The 24,230-nt window shown below is 58.7% G+C and overlaps 1 pseudogene; it reads left to right on the plus strand.

Annotated features, from left to right (window-relative positions):
- LOC121102450 overlaps positions 1–24,230 on the plus strand; it is a 67,206-nt pseudogene that overhangs the window by 22,992 nt on the left and 19,984 nt on the right.

Consider the following 24,230-nt stretch of genomic DNA (forward strand, 5'->3'; position numbering starts at 1 on the left):
TTTGTATCACCTTCACAAGTGACGTTGCAAATTTATCAAGCTCACGTTAGATCCCGATTTCCCAAAATTAAAGTTTTTTGCTCAAAAGCCTGAGTTTTGCTGTTACAGTGAGCACAGTCGCTCGCCTGGAGGGATGGCCGACTTGGCTCGCGCGTCTGAGACGCCTGCGCAGGGCTGTGACAGGAGGCCCGCTATCACCTGCCAGTCGGTCTGGTCCCGAGAGAGTCGAGCTGCGTGGTGGGGGCGCTGAAGCCACCGCAGCACTCAGGCGCTTCTGCACCAACCCCTCATTTTGGGTGTGGCGGGTACTCGTGTGTGCTTCCCCATTCCTCGTGTGAAAATTAAACGACATCTGCTCAGAGAGAGAATAAGCCCAGGAACTTCGCAGACAGGGCATTCTTGAGGACAAGCAGCACGCTTACAGCTGGAGTGGGTGGCGAAGAGGGGATGCCTGGGTGGACGGCTCGGCGCACTCTGGCGCTCCTGCCTCGACTGTGGTGCCGCGCCCACCCGTGACGTGCTCCTCAGCAGGAGTGTCGGCACAGACAGCCGGAAATAATGTCAGCTGCAGCCTCAGGAAAGTCGCTGCGAAAGGGCCCTAGCTCCACGGGGTCTTTGGGCCCGGCAAAGGTCCCCCAGCAAATGCACACAGAACGGTGGGCGGTGGCGTGAACATCGGCTGACATCAGCGGTCCTGGGCTCAGTGCGGGGGTGACGAGGACAGGAACTGGCATCTTGGGGGATCAAGCGAGGACGCCTGGGAGGCTGACCGGGAACTAGGGGTGAGGACACGGTGCGGCTGGACAGCGCCTCGGCGTCAGCAGGAGGGAGGCAGGCGTGGGAAGCAGTGACCCACGGCGGACTGGAGAGGAAGGTGGTGGTGGTTCAAGGCTCTTCCTTCCCAGTCCGCTCCTCACGTTGCATCGGCTTGGAGCAGCAGACCGTGTCCGTTCTGGGGTGGGCTTGAGCCTCCCTTCTCGCTCATCTGGAGTGGGGGTGCTCTGCCGTGCAGGGATACTGACGGCGTCTCTGTCGTATCCATGTGGCGGACTGCTCCCTACTTACTTGTACTGAGAGCTTCTTTTAACCTGACGCGGTGTTGGATCTCTACTAGATACTTCTTTCACGCTGATCAGCATGGCCATGTTTTCCCTTCTGATTCACTGACGCCACGAGGTGTGGTGGTGGTTACAGATGGCTAGTCGTCTTCCGTTGCTGGGGTTAAGCCTGGGCAGGACCCTGTGGAGGGAGAGGCCGGTGCTGGCCCCACCTCTTCAAGGCTGGGGACCTCAGGCACCGGCCATCTCTCTGGGTGCAGGTGTCTTGCCTTTGCCTTCCCTGGGGTTAAGGGAGTCCTTGGGTGCAGGACGGGGTCTGGCGGGGCTAGCTGCCATGAGTGTGGTGAGGAGTGCACGGAACCCCAAGCAGCCCCTCCCACACAACCCTGCCCCTGCAGAGCAGCGACATGCCCCTTGACGAGCTGCTTGCCCTATGGCTATGAGGCCTCAGACCCTATCTCGAGCGGGAGAGCGAGGGCAGTGACACCACAGCCAACCTCTCTCGGACACATGACCCTGACAAGGTGAGTGGACTGGGCCAGGGTTCAGGAGGACAGGTGTGACAGCCCTCCCAACAGTCAGAGCTGACTGTCAGAGTGGCCACGGGCTGGGGCTGGAGGAGGGGCGGAGCGGAGACCGGGAGGAGAGATGCAGCTCGGTTCTCCTGGGCCAGGCACTCCGGTCCTGACCAGGCTCACAGGGCGGGTGTCAGCAGGGCAGCTTATCACCGGAGGTGAAACCCACCTGCTTAGTGGAGAGAGCTGGGACTGTCTCGTTCCTGGACTGCAGGACCGGGCTCAGGGAGTGCCCTTGCTGGCCTGCCCACGCGCCTGGGTTGTTCGGGTCCAGAGAGGGGGAGAGCGGCCCACAGGCTTCAGATGTGTCCAGAGTGCCTCGCGGTGTCAGTCACGGTATCAGCAGCACTGTTTGCCGTTACCATGTGTTATCTTTGAGATCGCTTGAAACAAAACCACCACAAACACATTCTTTGCTTTCTTGTTAAAAGCGCGAACAAATAGCGAAGGATTTGCTTTCAGGGGAAGAAGAGGAAGAGACACAGTCCTCAGCTGATGACCTGACCCCATCCAAGGACTCTCCCATGAGGCCTCCGACCTTTTCCTAACCAGAGTGACGTAGGTGTCCTCCTCCTGCCCTGCCCTTGGGCTGGCCAGGCACGGCTCTGGGGATGCAGATGGAGGGGCTCCGGGCTGGGGGCCAGGCACTTGTGCACAGAGATGCCTGCACTCGTGGGTGCCCTGATTACAATCTGAGCTCCTGTGGGCTTCCCACCTTCTTGATGACCTGTGGGCGGAGACTGAGTGGCTTTGGTTGACTCCTGAGGAGGAGTTGGTTCCTGTAACTGAAAGTCTGTCCGATTTGGGCAGCTCCGAGATCGTGTTCCCTCGGCTCTGCCTGCCTGTGTGGCCGGTGAGGCTGGCAGGTGCTGAGGCTCCGGGCTTGGCGCGGTAGCGCCCGCAGCAGGAGCCTCCTGAGTCCCCAGTCCCAGCTCCTGCACACTCCTGTCATCTGGCCAGGTGTGGGTCACATGGGGTCAGGTGGACGGAGAGTCGGGAGGTGCAGGGTGCCCCAGAGCCCGCTTAGCCAGGGTGGGCCAGCCACCTGGTGCCGTGTGTGACTCAGCTGCTCCTTTCCCAAAGCCTGCTTCCCTGGCTGATGTGACAAAGACCTGCTCCTCCATCGCCGTCCGACACAGAGGAGGACCCTCTTCCTGCCAACAATGTAAGAAGGTGAGTGGCTCTGACCCAGTGGCGCTCTCAACGTGGGTCTCTGCCCCTTCAGGGCAGGGCTGAGCACGTGGCTCCCAGAGGTGAGCGGGGGGTGGGGCTTGACCGTGCTCCTGAGACCTGGGACTTACACAGCTGTTCCTGTCCCTGTCCTGTCCCTGTCCTGTCCTGGGGCCTTGGGTTGGACCTCAGAACACCAGGGTCCTGGCTCACTCCCCTTGCCACGTGATCTGGCTATACCAGACAGTGGACAAGGGGTGCAGACTCCATCACTCACACTCCACCCACACCCTCCTCCGCCTTGTGCTCAAGACCACAGGACTTGCATCTGTGGGGAGATGGCAAAGATGAGCCCTGGGCTCTGGACTAGCCGCCTGGGGCCCACGCGCGTCAGCACCTTGTGGCCAGGCCTCTCATCAGCCCCTGACTGTCTTGGGCCTTTGCTTTTGCAGGAGATCATGGTTGGGCCTCAGTTCCAAGTCACCTCAGCAGCCTGCAGTTGGACGTCACGGTGAGAAACGGTAGTTGCTAGTAAGTGTGGGATATGAGAAAGGAGAACTCCAGTCTAGCCAGGAAGGAGACTCGAGCTGCGTGCCTACCCAGAGCCAGTTCCCCAGTCCTTGGAGGGAGTTTGAGGGGCAGGAGGGCGTGGACCGTCTGTGTCCCCCTTCCTGCTCACTGTCCCTCAGCTCAGCGCTGTGTGGTCCTGCCACCCTGTGCAGCCAGCACCCCACTCCCCTGCCCTGCGCTCTGTCCACCCCGTCCTGCTCCTTCCCTTCCTGCCCAGGCCCCAGTCTTCGCTCTCTCCAGGCGTGCGACCACCTCCTGCCCAGCTCGCCTGTGTCCAGGTCTTGTCCCAGATGACCGGGTGCTCTCTGGCTCCCAGACTTGATGTCTGTCTGTCCTCGTTCTCCGGAAGTGGAGTGAGGCCCTGTGGTCTTTTAGCGAGATAGGCATTGCCATGTTCGCTTAGGTGAAGAAAATGGAAGTGAAGTCACATGGCTGTTGACCCAAGTCTTGTTTCCTGGCCTCAAAGCCCCTTTGGGCCCAGGCTGGCACGCCTGGCTTAGGAGTCTCTCCCAGGATTATTCAGTCGCTGAGATTGGCGGTGAGGTGGACAGACAGAGGAGATGGACTCTCCGCAGAGATGTGAGGAGCCTCGGGCTAGGAGCTGGGACGTGGGCTTGGTGGCATGTGTTGGTTGCTCCCCGTAGCAGTTTGGGTAAAGGAGGAGACAGGAAAGTGCAGGTCAGCTGGGTCACGGGACTGTGGAGTGCGTCTCTGTGACCCTGATGACACTTGAGACCTCCCTCCAGAAGAAGACAGCACTGCACGCTTCCTAGCTACACCCTCAGAGGGTCCTGGCGCAGGACAGACCTCAGTGTGGAACTCCCAGCCTGGCCGAGTGTGGCATCCAGGCCTTTTCCAGGAAGAACGGCTGTGGTCCTCGGTCCTGAGGGGAGGGAGCTGGTGCGCCTCCTCACGCCACTGGTGCCAGAGCGTTAAATCTGTCCGTGTGGCGCGTGGACCTCGATGCTGTCGTGTGCTGTTTTTCTGGTCTATGGAGCGCCGGCGTATGCTCGCTCTGTTGTACTGTGGGTCGACAGGGCGTGTTATCAACGTGCGTGGCTCCGAAGCCTCTGCGTGTGTCTCTCCGCGGACATAGCGTGCACCTTTCTGACAGATGGTCTGGGACGTTGCCGGCTGCTCGGGTCCCTCCAGCAACCGTCGGGAGTCCCTGCTGAGGTGTGCGTCCTCGCGACACCACGTGACCGGGTCTGTGGGTGACGAGGGCTGTCTGGTAGGGCTTTCATCGGCAATTCTCTGGAAAGGGGTTGTGTTTAGCTGCCGTTGCAGATCTCTTTGTGAGCACTGCTCAAGGCTCTTTACGCATTTTAAAACGGATGCCGCTTCTTCTTTCTGACTTGTGGGGTCCTTCCTGGCATTCCGGGTGCAAGACCCCGTCATCGGCTGTGACCGCCACGTTTCTCCCTGTTGGCAGTGTCTTCAAATCGCAATGATGTCCGAGGTGCAGTTGGCTCTGACCATACTGTGTGTGTGCCGTGAAAGGAGTTTTCAAGGAAGCTGTTCCCTTTATTTTCCTTCGCGCGTGGAAGCATGCTCGACTTGATGTACTGCGATGGCGTGTGGTTGCAGGTGTGGGTTAGGAGCACTTCAACCGTGCACCGCGCTGGGCTCACCATTGAGCACGCTTCCTGTCCACGCCGCGCCGACGCGGTGCTGTCAGGGCTGGAGTGTCTCGCCGCGTGTGTCTGTAGGCCTTCTGCTCGCTGGTCTCCTGTGGGACCTGGCGGGCGCCACGCCTGTCTGACCCACGTCTGAGGCGGTGACAGCCCTCAGCCTCAGGAAGCTGCTTGTACGTCCGTAAGTGCTAATTAGTTGTCGGCTGCTCGTGTTGGTTAGGGTTGGCAAGGAATCCTGAGACTGCTTTGTGCAGGAGACTCTGTGTGGTGACACCGTCGACACTTTCCAGGCCACCACGTGTGGTTCCCTCTCAATGCTGCGGTGTTGTCTGTAGCGGTTCGTGCGCGCCGATTGCCCGCTTTGTGCTGTTAGAAGAGATCTTTTGGAAAAATTCCGCTCTGCTGGATTTCGTTGGTGAAATGCAGTTCGTGTCTTGAATGATCTTCACACGGTGGTTTTGCTAAACTTATTTACCAATTTTAATACTTTGTAGGTTCTTTGTAGGTATTTTTCATGCGTATGTGGTGTGGTGACTTTGAAGCTTTTCTTCCGTTCTTGGCGATCTTTGTGTCTTCTGTTTCTTTCCCATCGCCGGTCGTACTGGTGACACCCCGAGGACAAGGGAGAGGGGGTGAGGGACGAGCGTCTTGCTCGGCTAAGACTCGGGTGTGTTCAGTGTCCCGCTTGGTAGCGCATTGCGCTGCGGCCGCCATAGATGCTCTTTGTTGGAGGAGGCGAGCGTTTCCTTCTGTTAGCAGCTGACCGGTTTGAGTTCTGTCTCGTATGTTTCTTGTCTCCTGAGCGGTCGTTTTTCTCTTTCATCCTCATGTTGATGGGCTTTCAGACATTACACCAACCTGCGTTCCGGAGTGAACTCTAACTGTTGCCACGAGTACTGTCTGTGCAGGAACTGGGCGGGTGGTCATGAGTGCCTGGCAGGGGCTGAGCGGCTGTCAGAGGAGGGAGCCCCTTTGGCGTGGAAGCACGGGCGGCGTGCCGTGGTGTGACCTCAGCCTCTCCTTCTCCACAGTCTACGAGAACGATGACCAGCTGCTCTGGGACCCAACATCCTCCCGAGAGGAGGAGGAGTTCCTGTACCGGCGGTGAACGCAGGTGGCACGGAGATGGCGGGCTCGCAGGTCTCGGAGGGGAAACGGTGAAAGACAGCTGCAGCAGGTGGGGCTGCCACACACGGTGCAGAGGCCGTGGCGCTGGAGCACCCTGAGTCAGAGGTCAGCGGCTCAGGTGTCTCCGGGGACAGCCACGTCAGGGCAGGAAGGGGAGGGGGTGTTCAGGCATGAAGGGGGGGGAATGGAAAGGCCACCCCAGGAGGGGCGGTGGGGGTGGATGTGCCATGAGGCTTCTGCCCAGTGTGGTCGTGCGATGCTGGCAAATCGAAAACAAAAACACTCGCTTATGGGGGAAATGACGGATGAGCACCCCAGTGTCACCACCTCACAAGGAATGGCGTGAATACCCTTCAACATCCCTGCCCCTGAGAATGGTGTGAACATCCCCCGCAGAGTCTCCACTCCTGGGGGTGGTGTGAACACCCACTAATATCCCTGCCCTGGAGTGGTGTGCGGACTTCCCCCAGTGTCCCCCGAGTGTGTGAATACCCTCAACGTCCACTGCCCCTGAGAATGGTGTGAACATCCCCCAGAGTCTCACTTGGGGTAGTGTGAACACCCACTAACATCTCACGCCCCTGGGGGTGGTGTGAACACCCCAGTGCCCCCGAGAATGGTGTGAATACTCCACTTCAACATCCCTGCACCTGAGATAGGTGTGAACATCCCTCCAGAGTTCCACTCCTGTGAGTGGTGTGAACACCCACTAACATCCCTGCCCTGGGGGGTGGTGTAAATGCCCCAGTGTCCCCCCCGAGAGTGGATTGTGAATACTCCCTTCAACGTCCCTGCCCCTGAGAATGGTGTGAACATCCCCCCGAGTCTCACTCCTGGGGTGGTTTGATGTCCACTAACTCCTGCTCCCGTTAGGTGTATGAATGCCCCGATGTCCTCATCTCTGAAGTGGTGTAATGCTCCCATCCCCACTCCTGTGTTGTGAACCACCCCTGACATCCCACTGTGGAGGGAGGTTGACTACCCCGCCCCCCCCGTCCTTGTACCGATGGTGGTGTACAGCCTGGGCTGTTGCTTCCGTGGTTGGGTGGGTGGGGTGAGAGCGTCAGGTGGGAAGTCAGTGTGGCTTCTTCCCAGGCGCTTTATGAGCTGGTGAAATGCAATTTCAATGCAGAGGAGGCCCTGAGGAGACCTGCGTTCAACGTGAAGGGGTGATCCGAGGTGAAAGCCGTGTGGCCCTGGCCTTCCTGCCCTGCTAGCTGTTGCCATGTCTGGGCACACTGATGCCGCTGTGCCTTCCTCCTGTTTGCAGATGGGTTTTGTGCTTGAGTGAGGAGGAGTGCAGGAACTTTGAGCATGGCTTCCGAGTGCATGGGAAGAATTTCCACCTGATCCAGGCCACAAGGTGAGCACATTGTCCACCCTGCCCGCTGGGCTCTACTGGGGGCTCTTTGGGGCTGGAGGGGCTCAAGGAGACCTCGGGCACCACTCACCTTCACCCCACTGTGAGGTTGGGGCCCCCTCACCGTCTTCAGGGCAGACTCCTGCGAGCCATGGCTGAAGCCCTAGTGCCCACCTCTGGCTCACCACACGCCCTTAGCGTCTTGTTCTGTCTCTGCTGATGTCTGCTGGGCTACCTTCCAGTCCCCAAACATAAGTGCTCCACTCTTGGGGTGAACTTCAATAGTCTTGCCTGTTCGTGGTCCATGGGCACTGCTTGCCATATCCCTGGTGCAGTGCCCAGGGCCCAGCTGCCGCAGTGCTGACCTCTGACCTCGTCCTACTTGCGCCCCAGATCTCTAATTTCCTTATAGGACGTAGGTTCCTCTGCCACCTGCAGGAAATCACGATGATGGGGTCCCTGCTGAGTGCCAGGTTCTATGCTCTTCCCTAGACCTGGATCGTTGCTGGTGTCTGCCATCCACTGATGATGCCGTTTGCCCGCGTGGCTTTGTGAATGACTCCCAGACATGGCTCTCCGGCAAGTCCTGGCCCTCTGCCATGCAGCGTGAAGGCATCTGCCTGGGCATATTTCCGTGGTCCTGTGTCAGAGTCTGAGAAAGTTTCCTCGGTCCATCTCCTGGGGACTCTCCCACCTCACCCCCTCATCTGTCTGTCGTCCCTGTCCTTCTGGGGCCAGGAGCTCTGGCTCCTTCTCACGGCTCCCGGGGAACATAGGCAGTAGGGAAAGGCCTGGTGGAAACTGTGCTCGTAGTTCAGGCCTCAGCATCTTCTCCCCAGGAGCTTGAGGTGAAGGGAGGAGGCTGCTCCAGGGCTGGTGTGAAAGGGATGCTTGCTCCTGACCATGCCCAGCGTGGTGTCCGGTGTGCCTCGTGGCCTGATGTAGTTCCCTGACCCTGTGTTCCCACCACACGCCCAGCTGCTTCCCTAAGCTCAGTGTCGTTGGCACAGTGCCTTTGTTTCCTTCTCAAGCTTCTGCTGGAGCTGGCCCCAGGGAGACTTCACAGAGGACTTACCCCACCTCCAAAGTGGGAAGATGCCCCCAGTCGTTAGAAGAGGTTTCCTAAGAGTTTTTCCTAATTGAAGTGTCCTTGACACAGAAGGCAAGTTAGTGTCAGGCGTGCACACAGGCATGGTGGAATCATGACCGGACAGTCCGCGCGTCAGTCCGCATGCAGCGACGAAGTGTAGTCGCCTTCCTGCTGTGCGACATCGGGGAGTCGCTGACTGTATTCCACTGCTTGATGGTTGTTTTGTCGCGTGATTTATCTTGTGCCCTAAGAGCTTTTGCAGGTGGACTCACCTGCATGCTGGACGTTGCGTGTTTGTGGCACCTTTTCCTCCCAGGATACTTTCGTACAAGGATTTTTTTGGTTTTCCGTGTCTGTTGTAAATCATCGATCTTGAGTATTTTCACAACCCCATGGCGTGTCTTGTGACGATTCTTGTTTGCACTCATGGCAGTCTCTCCCGTGGAGTGTCAGTAACACTCTGACACTCAGTGGGAGCGGGGCTCACACATGGTGGTCCTCTGGCCGGGTGCTCTGTCCCCGGGGTCTGCACTAGGGTCGCCTCGCCCTCTCTGCTGGAGCTGCGAGGGGCAGGGTGGATGCCGCTGTCTCCAGGAGCCTGGGTCTCAGGGAGAGGAAGGTAGACACTGACACGTGGGCGTGAAGTGAAGAACAGGGTGCGGTCTGTGCCCGTAGGTGGTGGGGTCTCTGAGATGGGAGTTCTGTCCTGCTTAAAGCTAGGGGATGGCCCCTGGGGGGCGGCTCGGAAGCGGGTGGTGGGGGCTGCAGGTGGAATCTTGCTTTGTCCAAGAGTACTGATTCCAGGACCCTGTCTCTGTGTGTCTGGGGGCCAAGGTGACACGCTGCTGTCCTGCAGTGCAGCACACGGTCTGGGGCTGAGTGTGTGGAGTACTACTACCTGTGGAAGAAATCTGGAGGCGCCATACGACTACTTCTCCCAGCAGCGAGGCTGGGCCGGAGAAATATGGCCCGTCAGGGAGCCATGTGCGTGCGAGGGCATCCCGTGGCCCCAGGGTGAGCGCTGGGCGTCCCGGCAGGCTTCTCCTTTTCACAGTGCAGTCTCCCACAGGGATGCAGATCAGGACCTGACAGCAGTGACCCCGGCGGCACTGGCCGCCCTCGCTCTCGCGCCTCTGCCCCCTGCTGCCGAGCAGCCTGGGCTCTGAGCAGGACCCCTTAGCACGGATGCACACAGGTGAGAATGTGGTGGGTCCCTGCCTTTGGGGACCCCTCTCACTGGCGCTCTGACCTGGGACCCCCGGGGCTCTACCCCAGGACTGGTAGGTGGGGTGTCACATGCAGAGCGCCCCACGGGACTTGCTGGGTTAGTGGTGGAAGGGTACTATGTGTGTCCCGTGGCCCCGTGTGCATGTGGGGCGGTTGCATGAGGAAATGTCCAAGGCTCCCTGGTGTCTGGGTTCAAAGGGGCCACGTGCAGGAGCAAGACAAGGCCTGACTGGGACTGAGTTTCTTACTGTGACCACAGAGCTAAGGATGAGGACTCGACCTTGTCTGTTGTACTCTGGGGTTCAGGCTTCCAGAATCCTGGTTGGTTCCATGGTTTGCCTAAAAGGGGGACCATCTGCCTCCTTGTGGAATTGCTTCTCACGACTTCATCGGACATTTCTCAGGGTTCCACGTTTATCTGCACTTTGCCTTTCAGCTTCTCTTATTCTGTTTGATTTGTTTTAATGTCTCTGAACCTGTTGTGTCTGGTCTCGGTTTCAACCCAGGAAGTCACGACCTACTGGTTTTTTTGTTGTGTGTGTGGGAGTAGCTCCGTGTGGAGGGTCCATGGGCTTTGCTGGACCTGCACGGGTTGGGCGAGCCCGGTGGAAGTTGCAGCCTGAAAGCACGAGTGTGATTGCAACTGGGTGTGCTTTTCTTGTGAGGTGGCCACGGGTCCCAGGAGAGCTGCTGTGAGGTGCTCTTGGGGCCCGGCCTGAGCTGTGTTCTCCCTGCAGAGCTGCTGAGTGTGGACAGGTGCGGCCGGCAGTCTCAGGAGCTCTGGGGGACTCCGACAGCCTCCTCCTCGGGCCGGGCCTCGTCTGTCCCGAGCAGCTGGACACGCCCCCAGCTGTTCCCCCTCCCAGGCGGCCCCCAGCCCTGGAGAGGCCAGCCTTCTACCCCCCCGGCCACAGCCCCTCCGGAGCCTGGGCAGCCCGGAGACTGGCTGTGGACTTGGCCCTGCCCGGGCCCTCCCGAGGAGCTGCCTCATCTCTAGCCAGCGTGGATGTGACGTGAGAGCCGGAGGAGGCTGTGGCCCCGGCACAGGTGGCCTTGTCGGTCACGAGTTTGGACTCATCGGCTTGGGGACGTGAATCCCTTCCTGGTTGCCCACCAGCGTGCCCAGCCCCGGGCTGCACTCGAGAACCCTGTCACAGTGAGTGCGGCCCCCTGCCCCCGGTCCCCCTACCCTGGGTCCCCCAGTAGCCCAGGCTGCGCTGTGGAGAGGGAGGGCTGTGCTAAGGGCCGGGGACTGGCTTGGCCACATGGAGCGAGCTCTGTTGGTTTCTTTACTTTTATTCTGTACTTTTAATTTGGCTTATTTATTTTTTTTGACTAGGTAATACTTTCAATGGTTCCAAAGATCCAAAGTGTTGTACAAAGCCGGGGCCAGTGCCAGGCTCCTCCACTGGCCCCAGCCACCAGCCCTCCCCAGGCGCCAAGGACAAGTGCTGCCTTGGGAGCCTGTCTAGCCAGCACAAGTGAAGCATCGGCTGCGGGAGGCATTGGGAGCCACGGCGATCTTCAGCCCACGGCACCCAGGCGCTGCCGCTCGTGTAGGACTGACTGACCCTTTCTCGGGTCTCTCCCCTGCAGCTGTAACGTGATGACCTGTTGATCCCTAGCCACGCGGGCAGGCGTGCGTGGCCCGGACTGACGTGTGGGCCACCGCTGGGCCTCACTCTGCCGGTCTTCCCGACCCTCCTCCTCGTGGGCCTGGTCACGCTCTCCTCCTTCAAGAACCGCTCAAGGGACAGGGTGGCGTGGCCGGCCGCTGCCCTGCCCCTCCTCACACAGACTGGTGCACCCTTGGTGCCCGGCACCACTGTCCGTGCTGTCCCGGCTGCTGCCCCAGCGCCCAGGACCCATGTGGCGGCCGGAGGCGGAGGCCCAGCCCCAGGCAGCCAGCAGAGTCAAGGAAGGTGTCCCTGCCCCAGCAGGGAGGTGGGGAGATGGGGCAGGATGCTGCTGCCCCACCAGCAGCCTCAGCCTGGGGCTCCTCAGCACCCGCTTGGCTCCATCTCCTGCACCTGGCAGGGCACAGGCTGCCCCAGCGCGAGGGTCGATTAGTGGCAGCTGACTGCTCGGTGCCAAACCCGCGTGGGGGGCACAGAGCCATATATCCCGCACGATTCGGCCCTGCCCACCTCGGCCTCCATCCTGCTCTCCACTTCAGGAAACGCCGCTACTTTACGCCCCACCCGCCTCCTCCTGTCTTCCAGCCGGGCAGCCTCGGGTGTAGGGTCGAGGAGACAGGTGACCTGCACCCTTGTGGTACCGAGGCGCAAGCGTTGCCTGCAGCACCGAGGGGCTGGCTCCAGTCCTGTTCCTGACCCGATGGGTCATACTTCTGTTGAAGCTCCCCAGCAAGATGGTTTGGGGCTCCTGGTCCTTTCTTTCCCTCGCTTCCTCGTTTTATTTTATGTTTCTGTTTACAAATTGGAGTGGGTCCTCCACGGGGCCAGGGCAGCGCTCCGGCGGGTGTCAGCAGGAGAGGGTTTTGGCTCGAGTACCGTCTGCAGAGTTGGCCTCGACCTTCCCTCCACCCCACCAAGGACCACACTGTGGTATAACTGCCTTGAATCCCTGTGCTTTTATTTATTAAACTTGATTTGAGCCTTCACGGGTGCCTGGTAGATTGGGAGGACGGGGTTGCTGGGGACGGCCGGCCACTTGGTGAACCCTGTGGTGTGTGCTAAGTCGTGGCCCCGGATGGCATGGGGCTGTGGGGGGCTGGTCACGATGACTGGACATGATGGCCGGCTTTGATAGGGGCGGGCCAAGGCCACCAAAGCCACAGCAAGCGCAGGCGGAAGAGCCCCAGGTCCCACGGAGGAGGCCCAGGGTGAGGAGCACGAGGGTAGTGGTTGGGTGGGCCAAGGGATGCCGAGTCAGTTGTTCTGTCTGGGGCCCTGGAGGGGTAAGCAAGGGGCTTGAGACTTTCATAGCTCCTGTGGTGGCTGCACAGAGTGGGGGTCAAAAAGCTTGCCGGGGAGGGGGGGAAGGAGACACTGGGGTGGGTGGTGAGCAGCCTCGGCTGGGAGTGGGCAGGGAGACACTGTGTGGGGGGGCAGTCTGGCTGGGAAGGGGCAGGGGTGTGTGCAGGAAGTGGGTGATGCCAGAGGGACTTTAGAAGTTTCAATTGGAGTGTTTTCCCCAGTACTTGAGAATTGGTCTGTCTTCTGGTTGGCTGTGCTTACAGCAGAAAATCTTGTCTTCGGTGGTTTTTACTCTGCTTTTTAAGATTTTATCTTTCAGGCTATTTTTTTTTTTGTCTCCCTATTCAATAATGGGTCCCCCTCTATCTTTGCTTCCTCCTTTACCGCTGTTAGAAGATATCCTTTAATGTCCTCCGCTTGTTTGGTGATTCTCATAAATGCTGTCCTCGGCGTGGTGCTCCTACCCTGAGAGAGATGGATCCTAAAACATTTAGGTTTTCTGGAGAAATTTGCAAGGCGTCACAGGCCGTGTGTCATTGTGTGGGGCCCGGTCACGGGCTCTGGCTGGTTGGAGCAGCCGGATCGAGGTGCCTTGCGCGTCCGTGCAGTGTGGTCGTGTGCCTATCGGGATCCCCCTTGTCGGCTTTTGTGGCTTGACGGCTGCTGTCTCAGCGCTTGAGCGGTATTCCAGCACCCGGACGGACAGCGGTTTGTTACCCAGTCTGCGCGACGGACACCGTGGCCGCGGCCCAGGTTTGGGCACTTGTGGATAAAGCCGCAGTACGTGTGTGCGGGTTTTCAAACAAGGATTTTCAGCTCGCAAATGCGCAGAGCGCTGGATCAGGGTGAGTACGTTTTAGTGCTGTGAGAGCATCGTCTATGCATCCCCGGCCAGCCTGCACCCTCGTCAGCTCTTGGGGCTTTGACTGGCGTCGGATTTGGGCCGCTTCTGCGACGCGTCGTCGGCTCTTGAAGATGGCTGGTGTGCTCCTGTGCTCCTTCTCCTGGGGCCCGGGTGTGCGGCTGAGGAGTGGTTGTCGTGTCCCTGTGAGGCCCTGGCGCTGCTGGCCTGAGTAGTGCCCCCTGGTCCCTCCACTTTTGAAGCACTTGTCTGTTTTATTTCTGCCGGATGCAGGATTCCTGGTTGACTTTCTTCAACATTTTAAATATGTTCCATTGAGTCCTGGTGTCTGCTGTTCCTGATGAGCAATTCTGTGTTCCCCCAGGTCGGGCAGCGTCTGTCTCCTCGGTGGTGGCGTCTGTCGTGGGTTTGGAGCCAGCAGAGGTTGACGGGGATGCACTTGGAAGCGTTGCGGAGCTGTTTGAGCTGAGAGGTGGTGCCTTTCCCGAGTTTGGGGGCGTCAGGGCAGGTGTTTCTCCGGGACTCCTCTGCTGCCTCCTAGCGTGGCCGCACGCAGCTCTGGGTACAGCCTGACCCCGGCGCGCAGGGGCCAACCTCCCAGACACGGACCAGTCCCCCACCTTCTTTAACTCACTTGCATATTTTGGTTCTAGTATTTTATCCTGGTTTTCCGTTTCTCTACTGAGTTCTTCATTTTCTACCTTTTCCTGTAGAAACTTTACTTGAATCTTTGCTGTTTTCGCTATGTGGGTCATTACTGGATATATTTCTTAACGCGTTTTCTCTGGATTGTGGGTCCCATTTCTCCAGTGGTGGTGGTGGTGTTTTTTTTTTTTTTTAAGAGTATCTTTTTTTTCTCTTTTTTTTTTTAAAGATTATTTGACAAGAGAGAGCACGCATAAGCGGGGGAGCAGGCAGAGGCAGATGGGAGAAGCAGACTCCCGCTGAGCAGGGAGCCCGATGTGGGGCTCTGTCCCAGAACCTGGGATCATGACCGAGCTGAAGGCAGACGGCTTCATGCGACGGAGCCTCCCAGACGCCCCAGGTTGTGCTGGTTGTTTTCAAGCGAGCCATTTTCCTCGTGTTGTCATGAACCACACGAAGGCCCCAGCCAGGCTGTCCTCCGTAACCATGGCTGCTGTGACAGTTGGCGTCCGTCTTCCTCAGTTCTGAGATGGCAGCCTCTGCAGTCCCTGCAGGAAGCGTGTGTCTTTTTCCCCAGGAGCTCCAGCAGAGCGTGTGCCTGGGACTGCGAGTGACCGGCCAGGCCTGGGTCAGCTGCTCACCTACAGAGGCCCAGCCGGCCTCCCAGAGAGGGGCCGGTGGCACAGGGAGGGGGCAGGAGCAGGGAGCATGAGACAGTGGGAGCCAGCAAGCTGGTTCTGTAGGGGGAGAGGGCCAGGTAGAAATGGCAGGGTGTTTGGGAGGTAGCAGGAGCAGAGGTGTGCTTTAGGGAGACTGGCTGGGAGTGGACATCACGGGGCAGTGTTGGCTGGCTGTAGAAGACAGCGCCCATAAAGGAGTAAGCAGCTCCTGCCTCTTGGCCATGACTCAGTGGCGCTGACCCAGGCTGAGGAGTCCCTGGTGCAGGCTCGGGTGCTAAGTCATTCCTTAGTCACTAGGCCATTGTGTCGTCAGTCGGGCACTGATTGGGTGCCTGCCGGGAGCTGGCCCCTGCCCCTGGAGCTCAGGTCTGGGAGGAGGGGGATGATAAGCAGACACAGAGAAATGGGCCAGAGCTTAGAGGGAGGTGGGCTTTGGTGGGGGAGGCGGGGGAGGGAGGACTGTGCAGTCAGGGGGTCTGCCAAGGTGGCAACTCAACCTGGATTTGAATTTTGCCGATGCTAGCTTCTAACCTAGAAGGTGACCCTACCTGCCCCACTGTTTCCCGTTCAGTTAACCCTCCAGGTGCTTCCTAGGAGTTAGGCTCCCGGTCAAGGGCTGGTAGTACAATCTTAGAGCTTAGAATACTCCCAGTGGCCGTTATCATAGATGGACAGACTGAGGCGGCATCCACGCAGACTTGCCTGTCACAGCCTCCCAGGTACAGGCTCGACTCCAGGACCAGACAGGTGGCAAAGCCCCAAGTCAGGAAGAACTCCCACTGTGGCCTCTCAAGAGCCCCAAAGTATACTTTCAAGTGATCTCTACACCCAACACGGGGCTGGAGCAGTGAGCCCCCAAAGAGGAAGATAGAAAGGCCGGGAGATGCACTCAGGTGGCACCACTGTGTGCGGCCCTTTCTGCCCACCTACCTCCCAGGCACCTCTCCTAATCTTCACGGCCCTTCAAGGCAGCTGGAGCCCATCAGGCTGATGAGAATGGGCCACCTTCTGAGCCCTGAACTCACTCCTGGTGGGTCACCACGCACAGGAGTTGGTTCCGTCTCTAGGGGACACAGGCAAGTCCCTGGGACCCAGATGGAGGCTCAGTCTGTCACCTGCTGGTGGGAGGAGCTGTCAGGTCTGGCCCCAGCCTGGGCCTTCCCACCCTAGCGCAGGCCTCACTGGCCTCGGGCTCTATTTGTAAAGGGTTAAAGCAGATTCCAGGTGTGAAGACTCCTTGAAAATGTGGAGGACCAGCTAGCAGATTGCAGGAGCCTGACCCTGATCCTAACCTTAACCCTAATCCGCTGCCCTCATCAGATTTTAATCCCTGACCGTGCCCAGTGTGTTTTAAGGACAGGGTGAGACTGAGGTCAGCGGGGAGGGATAGTTACCCAGCCCTGGGGCCCTCCAGCCACGCTGTTCTCCGAGAGCTCATCCAGAACAGAAAGATGCTCCTTCCTACTCCTTGGCCTCTGTGCCCCTAGAGAGGTCTCCCTAGAGACCTCCTGGGTCCCACAAGCCCCGACTCAGGCCATTCCCTGCCCGCCCCCTCTGGCAGGCTCCTGCCAGGGAATCTCCACCCAGCACACAATAGGTGCCTCAATAAAAAACCCTGCCTTTAGCGCCCACTTTACCCTGAGAATAGGTAGTCATCCCAAGGCCAAAGTGCAGAAGCTCAGAAATAAGAGGCCAGGTGACATTACGGGACGTTTGCCCAGGCGTCGTGCGCTTGCTCACATGTGACTGATCTGGTAATTCTCACAAAAACCACGATCCATTCGTGAAGGAGTGAAGTAAGTGGAGCAGCCTGGGACCTCTCTCTGGGGTCACCCCGCCCGGTGGGCCGGAGAGCAGGGCTGAGCCCACCTGAGTCGGAGAAGCGCTGGATCCGCTGAGCCTGAAGCGACCCCCTGAGACAGCCCTGCCCCAGACCAGACACCGGAACCACCCCCCCCAGGAAGAAGTCTAGGAGGCGGAGGAAGCTGCATTTTTTTTTAGGACGTGCGCCCCCGCCCCCAACTCCTTGCCTGTGCGGTTGGAAAGGGGGAGGGTGCTGGGATATGCCTCCCACACCATCCCTCCGCCACACCACAGACGGAAAATCCGGTCCAAAGTTTCCATGCTGGACTTGTCATCGCTGGGGGGTCTGAGTTATTTTGGAGTGTGCGTGTGGGGGAGTGCCTTTGGCGGCTGCTCAGGCTGGGAAAGGGTGTCTGGGGAACAGAGGAGCTGGCCCTCAGACATCCCGCCCCCCCAATTTGATGGCCAAGAGCCCGAGATCCGCTGTGGCACTGTCCCCCGACTTCCAACACCTTGGCTCCTTCCTGCAGACCCCCGCCCCCGAAGTGACGGTGTCCGGTCATCTTCCCAGAAGCAGGGTCATTGGGACTCTGCGTGGAGTTCCCCAGCTGCCTGACCTTGCTCAGGGGCTGCCTGATCTTGGATCGACTCCCTTCCTCTCTAAAAAGGGCTGAAACATCGGTCTTCGTTTTAGGATTGTTGGAAAAGAAGCGGGGTGGTGAATGTGTGTTCGAGGTCAAGGGAGGCAGACCCTGTGCCCAGGCCCTGGGTTGGAGTCCCAGCTCTGCTTCTTCCCACGTGTGACCTTGAAGGAGGGACAGAACCTCACAAGTCATTGTGTCCTAGCAGGTCAGGCGGGACTCTCTCCAAGGTCTCAGATCGTCTCGCAGGATCTGTAAGTGGCCCCTTGGGCCTCGGTCTCCCTGCCCGGATGCTCCTGACTGTGGGCGCCTCCCGCTCAGGCTCAGTGGGGGCAGGCTCCTCGTCCCCCTTCGCTCTTGTACGGTTGGGGTAGTGAGTGCGCCACATGGGGGCGGCGGTGCCAACCGGAGGAGAGAAACCTGACCTTCGGAACGCCAGCATTTTAAGCCTTAGGCGTGAAGAAAAGCCCTGCAATGAAGCCAGGACACTCCAACAGTTTTTGGGGCACTTCCTGACTCGAGGCACATCTGGGACATGCGAAACCTGGGCACGTCCTGCCGGGTCTGCCTCTCGCGCTCTCCTCCGTGTGTTCGTCCGTTTCCTTCCTTCCTTCTCGCCACCCGCCCCTTCCCCGACCAGCCTGCAAATCGCGGGTGACGCCCTGGGGGGTTCTGGACCGCAGGTGCCTCAGCCTCAGCCTCCCGCCTGCGGATGGCGGTGAAGCGCAGACGACCCCACCCGCCTCCGGGCCCGGCTAGGTCTCTGCCCTCCCCGCAGGCCTCTCTCCGCCGCGCTCCTCCTGGCTCGCCGCGGCCGGCCGAGCGAGGGCGGCGGGGAGGCAGAGTCCGCCCCTCCCTCGGGCTGCTCCTTGCCCCGCCGCTCCTCCACCCAGCTCCCCTCCACGCCCCGCCCTCGCCCCGGCAGGGACCCTGGCTCCGCGGGCCATGTGACCCCGCGGCCTCGGCCGAGGCGCGACGGGAGCGCGCTGGGACTGGCGTCGGGTCGCGGGCGCGGCCCGGGCGGGGGGGGAACGGCATGGAGCGGAGGTGGTCTCGTGCTGCTCGACGTGCCTGTGCGTGCTGGTCGGTAAGAGCCGCGGGGACCCGTGTTGGGAGGACCTGCCCCCGGCCAGGCACGCGCCCGAGGGTCCCCGCAGGTTGGTTTGTGGGGGCAGGCTCGGGAGGCCCGGGGGCGAGGGGCTCCGACTGGCCACCTCCGCGCCCCCGTGTGCTGCGTGCGCCCCTGGCCGGCGCTCGGTTTCTCCCGAGCCGTCCTGAGTCCCGGAGGGCGAGCAGCCCCCAGCCCGCGGCAGCAGAGTCGCCGACGAGGGGCTACATCGGCCTCCCTCTCCTCGCCGCAGCCCGCCGCCAGCCGACATGGCGGCGGTCCGGCTTGGGGCCGGGCCAGGCGGGTCACCGGGGAGGACCTCCACCCCTGTCCAGATCGACGTCCCCAGCGGGCACACAGCTTGCTGGTCGGTGGATCGGACCCCCTCCTCGGGCGGGGAGATGGAGAGAAAGGCTGGGCCCTAGGTTACCGGTGAGCCCATGGCCTCGGCGGCTGAAGGGCCAAACCTGTCGGCGGGTTTGCAGGCCAGGCTGGGGAGGGGCGGCGGAGGCCCTCCCGCCTCCCAGGGTCCTGGGAACAAGGCCGAGTGTTTGCTCCTGCGGGCTGTGGGACATCCCCGGGAATTCTACCCATGAAGGGCGGGTGGGCCTGGCCACTTACACATCCCCCCTCCCGCCCCACATGGGGTTCCTGCTCCTCCGCCGGGATGGAGGGGTAATCCCTGGCGGGATTGCAAAGGCCAGGACCTTACCCTGAGCACCAGACCTAACCCTAACCCCTTTGAGTGGGCCGGTTCGAGGAAAAGAGTCCTGCAGGGGGCTGTCTGCCAGCCCTAGCCATCATTTATTGAGTACCTGTTATTTATATCAACATCTGTGTGGCACTTACTGTATGCCGGACGAAGTGACATGCAAATTGAAAACCGTTCTACCAGTCTGGTAAGGAGGCCTCTTTTCAGCCCGAGAGGTTCAGGCACCTGCTGGAGGTGCAAGAGCGGCTGCAGGTGGTCAGGTGGTGCTGAGATTAGGTTGTATGTGGGTTGCTTCTTTGTGCCAGGTGCTAGAGGTTCAGGCAGACCCCGCTCCCCATTCTTGAAGCTTCAGCTCTAAGCAAGGTTGAGTTTCATGGGTGACAAGGGGGCCCTGATGATGAAAACGGTGTGTGTGTGTGGGGGGGTGATGTAAAGGCAGGGAGGTTCTGGGGTGTCTGGGCCATGAGGTGTGAGCCAGTGCACCAGGCAGATAGGCCCCAAATCCAGTGCTCGGAGCCTCTACTTCCCAAACCCACAGCTCAGGTTCAGTCGAGGGTGACTGAGTCTCCAGTGGAAGGGGCTGGGCTGGGGGACAGGAACTGGGAGGCTGACCTCCATGCCCAGGCACCTTAGCTAGCCCCGGTGCCCTGCTCTGGTTGCAGGGATGAGGCTTGACTTTGATGTCTCAGCATATTCTCTGGCCCTGGCCTCCTCCACCCCCCAACTTTGGGGGTTTCTGCTCCCGGCTCTCTGCCTCCACCCTCACCATCACTCACCCACAGCCAGAGGGACCCTACAGAAACATGTCTCCGTTCCTTTGCTCCCAACTGTCTGGTGTCTCCGCCTCACTGCCAGCTTAAGGTTCCCTCTGAGAAGGACCCTCCACCCCAGCCCAGCACTGCGGCTCTCCAGGCATGGGCCCACCTCTGGACCTTTGCACTGGCTGTTCCCTCTGCCTGGCGCTCTTCCCCAGATCTGCCCTCACTTCCTCAGCCTCTCTTAAGCCACCTTCTCTGTGGGGCCACTGCCTGACAAGCCGTAGCCTCCCGAGTCCAGTTGCTGTCCCTGCCACTCACAGGCAGCGGCAGGCAGACCTCTGGGTTTCCCCGACTCAGCACTAAGTTTGGTCTCTTGGGAGGAGGAGTTGGCCTTTGCTCCTGCCTCCTGTGGTATTCAGACCACAGAAGAGTCACACCCTTTCATACTTGTCACTGCCCCTGCGGGGCAAAGGGCGCCCTGCCTGCGTTTGTCACCCGCAGCTCAGTAGGGCCCTGGGACCCCCAGGCCACAGTGATACCTTTCATATTCTGCGGGAACTTGTGGCTCCTGACTGTGTCTCTGACCGAGCTGTGGAGGCCCTTGGTCTGCCCAGGGGGTCTGCCCAGCGGCTCTGCAGGCCTCCTCAGCTCTGTCCTTTCTGTGGTGTGTGCCCGGTCTCTCCGGCTGGCCTTAGAGTGAAGGGCAGGGAGTTCTCTCTTTTAAAGGATGCTATTTGCTAAACACCTGCACAGGCCAAGCCCTGAGCCTTGAGCATGTGGACCCCCTCAGGGCTTGGTGAACTCAGGTATCACGCCATGTAAGCACATACAGTGCCAAGAGATGCGGCGAGCAGACATTTCAGCTAGGGAAAGGGGTGCCAGGGCGGGCGGTCAGGAGGGCTGGGGTGGAGCTCAGGCTGGAGGGAAGTCAGCCAAAGCATGTTTTGGGTGGTGAGGACAGGTGCCGGGATCTGGGTTGGGTGACTGTGTAGTTGCTCAGGGAGGAGACAGGAGGCTGGAGGAAGTGAGGGAAGGGAGGGGGTGGGAGATGTGGGGTGGGAGCTGTACGATGGGCCTGGGAGGATTTTGGTGTCTGTCTGCAGATGATGGGGAATCGAGAGGGGAGTTTTCATGGGGCAGCTGCCTCCCATTGTTAGGTTGGTGGGAGGTGAGAAACCGGGGCCAAGGCAGGGGCCCTGGGGCTTGCTGGTGGGAGATGCAGCTGGGGGAGAACCACGTGGCCATGGCTTTCTCCCCTGTCCCCAGCCTCTCTGCCTTTGCCATCCTGACGCTTGTGAACGCCCGTATAAAGCGCGGGTTCTACTGGTGGAGATGACTCCATCTTATGCCCCTACCGGCCAGACCACCATCACACATGGGCTCATGGCCGGGTCATCACGGCCACCATCATCCTTTGTAAGGCAGGAGAGGCTTAGAGGGTGGGAGGCGGGGGGTGGGGTGTCGTTGGAAGAAGACCCTTTCGGAGTTCCCAGAACCCCAGCTGACTCAGGGAGTCTGGGAAGCTTGACCCTTTCTGTGGGGGAGGGCCGAGGCCCGAGGAGCCAGGGCTGCTGAGATGCCTCACAGCCGGCGTCCCAGCCCGCGGCAGGGGGGCCCTCAGCTGCTCCCTGTGCAGGTCTCAGCCGGAGAGGCCTACCGGCTTACACAGACCTCTACTCGCTGATGCAACAACCACGTGCGCGGTCTACAAGGTGCTGGGCACCTTCTGTTCGTGGGCTGCAGTGAGTCAGTCGCTGACAGACCTGGCCAAGAATCATGATCGGCCGCCTGCGGCCCACTTCCTGGCGGTGTGTGACCCTGACTGGAGCGGCCAACTGCTCCATGTATGTGCAGGTGGAGAGGGTGTGCAGGGAAACCCCGCCAACGTCACTGAGTCCAGGTGGGTGCTGGGACAGCAGCCTTCACTCTGGCTATGCGGGGCTCCGCACAGATGTCCCACCCCTGGGGAGGAGGGGCAGCTTGGAGGAGGACCCTCAGGAGCTGAATGTGGAAGAGTGAGGTGGTTAAGGAGGTGGGAGGAGTGAGGCCGGAGTGGGGCCCGTGGGCCTGGGTCCTGTGGGGGGTGCCTGGATGTGGGGCCCCCTACTTGCGGCTCAAGCTTCTCCGTTCTGCCGCTCTCTGATGAAACCAACCTTTCCGTAAAATACCATTCTAATTTTCGCTTTTTTATTATTTTATTTTATTTTTTAGTAAGTTTTGCGATATATCAGGTTTTTGTAAGACTTTATTCATTTAGAGAGAGAGAGAGCATGAGTGGTTGGAGGGGGCAGAGGGAGAAGCAGACTCCCTCGCGAGCAGGGAGCTCCACATGGGGCTCCATCCCAGGATCTGAGATCATGACCTGAGCCGAAGGTGCTTTCCGTCAGTTAGACCCCGCAGGCGCCCACTTACTCTCTTTTTAAAAGATTGCAATACAAATTCCTACATAGGGGCGCTTGGATTGCTCCTTCGCGTGGTGGGTCATCTAGTCCTTCGGCTCAGGTCGTGATCCGGTCCTGGGATCGATCTCAGCATCAGGCTCCTTGCTGGCGGGGAGCCTGGTTTCCCACCTCTCCTCCTGCCCTGCTGCTCCCCCATGCTTGTGCGGTCACTCGGCCTCTCTCAAATAAATAAAAAATAAAATAAATAAATAAATAAATCTTTAAAACTTTCACATAGCTAAAATTCACTAGTTTAACTATTTTAGTGTGTACAGTTCTGTGAGTTTTTAGTAATTCCTACCGAATGTTGTGCATCCATCCCCTACTATCTATTCCAGAATATTTTCATCACCCCAAAAAGAAGCTCAGTGTCCGTCGTCCGTCCCCAGCCCCCGTGCCCACGAGCCTGGTTGCTGTGGCTGGGTCTCTGCTGAGCATACTGGAGTCCTCCCCCACGTGGCCTCTCAGTCTGGCTTCCTTCATGTCTCGGAGCTTACACGTGGTAGTGTCTGTCTTTTTCGCCGCACCTGTTTGGGCTCTTGTTCCAGCGGGGTATCTGTGTGATTGTTTCTCTCCCGGCGGAGTGCCCTTTCTCACTGGGTAACGTCCTTTGTCTCTCCTCGTGGTTTTTGTTTTCAGTGTCTGTTGTCTCCCAGCAGTGTAGCCGCTCTGGCCTGTCTTGTGGTTGCTGTTGTCATGGGATATTTTCCCCCATTTTTGTACTTTTCAACTCTATGTATGTGTTGGACCTAAAGTTGGTCTCTAGTACACAGAGTAAAGTTAGGATATTTGCAGAAACTCATTATTTTGTAAATCTCTGCCTTTAATTGGAGAGGTTAATCCATTTACATTCATTGTAACTACTAATGAGGAAGGGCTTCTGCTGTTTTGTTATTTTACTTCTTACATATTCTTTGTTTTTATGCTGACTTTTAAGTTTCTTACATTTACTATCTTTCTTTATCGTTAAATATTTATTGCTGATGCAAAGAGTTTGTGGCCATGCTGGCTCTGCACTTCAGAATTATTTTCACAGATTATATTTTATACATGCCGTTATAGCTTAGGTTTACAATTACTGTTTTATGCTGTCTTTTAAAACAATTGGGTCTAGTTGGCCTATACCACCACGATTTTAGGTGCAGAGACAAACATTTGTAGCTTATCGTGATGCTGGTCATCTGCAGTAAATCTAGCTAACATCCGTGATCTTAGATAGCAGTTAAACATTATTAGACAAACCGGGAATTACTCACGAGTATCTTAATACTGACGTCGTGCTGTGTGATTACCGTTGCTGGTGTTTCTCAGGTCTTTGTGTAGAGTTTGACTTACTGTCTAGTACCCTTTGTTTCTCCTGGAAAAGATTCCCTTTCCGGTATTTCATTGGGCAGGTATTGGAGCGCTATGAATTCTCAGTTTTTGTTTATCTGGGAGTCTTAATTTCTCCTTCATTTTGATGGAGATAACATTTGGATAACTTTGCCAGATGTAGAATTCTTGGTTTCTTGATTGTGCCATCCCACCTCCTCTGGCTTCCATGGCTTCTGATGACGACCGGTGCGAATTGTCCTGAGGGCCCTTGTTCAGGAGGACTCTTCTCCTGCTGTTTGCGGTTCTCAGTGACTGTCCTTTGCAGGTGATTACGCTGTGTCTCTGTGGCTTTTCTCCTTTTGGAGTTCATCAAGCTTCTTGGGAGGTCGAGCTAATATTTTTGATTCAGTTAGGAGTGTTCAGCCAATTATTTCTTCAGACTCTTTCTGCCCCTGTATTGCCTCTCTCCTCTCTTTGGGCTCCCACGGGGTGATGGTATCCCTTAGTGCCCACGT

The sequence above is a fragment of the Ursus maritimus genome, unplaced genomic scaffold (genome assembly GCF_017311325.1).
Source record: "Ursus maritimus isolate PB19 unplaced genomic scaffold, ASM1731132v1 scaffold_14, whole genome shotgun sequence".
Taxonomy (NCBI): domain Eukaryota; kingdom Metazoa; phylum Chordata; class Mammalia; order Carnivora; family Ursidae; genus Ursus; species Ursus maritimus.